We start from the raw sequence: 643 nt of genomic DNA, 5'->3' as shown, positions 1-643 counted from the left end.
TGTGTTTCTGAATCAGAATCAGACAAAGTCTCACTCAGATAGATGTAGCCTACTACGTTGCATAAATCATTTGGGTTTTAGTGCCTTTGTCTGCTTGGCAGATGAATGGGTCCCTGGGTTCTGCACGAAAGACGTTGAGTGACACTTTCAACTCGTTTCAACTCAACAGGAATTTATTTCCTCCATTACATGGGCCATTAGAAGCTCCCATATGCTAAAGTGGCTTTTCTTAACACTTTGGAGGGCGGACATGAAGCACACTGTGTCGATGTAACAGGTGCACTCTGTAATGCAGAGGCTGATACTCTATCTGTTGAAAGAATTACAAGCACCACTTTTTGAAAAGGATATCCAGACCTCATCTTTAAATATACTGTGCATATACACATTTCTCACATTTGCACATTCATCAATTCATTTCCATCTTTTTTTACGAATGTATTGGCATCAGTTTCATAACAGGAAGCAGCTGAGAGTTCAGCTGTGTGAGAGGTCTTTGTGTCTGTTTTTGTTTTCTTCATCATGGTCAAAGTCACTATTTGTTTCCTCTTCTGAAAAACAGATGATTGCTGAAGCCCTTGTTGAGGTGAAGGATAAAAAGCTTTGTCACAAAGTGTCGCAAGATCAGGGACAGTTTAGTCAC

The sequence above is a fragment of the Seriola lalandi genome, unplaced genomic scaffold (assembly GCF_002814215.2).
Source record: "Seriola lalandi dorsalis isolate HSWRI2012SDOR001 ecotype SW California unplaced genomic scaffold, Sedor1 jcf7180002054318, whole genome shotgun sequence".
Taxonomy (NCBI): Eukaryota; Metazoa; Chordata; class Actinopteri; order Carangiformes; family Carangidae; genus Seriola; species Seriola lalandi.
Note: the sequence above shows the minus strand (reverse complement) of the source record.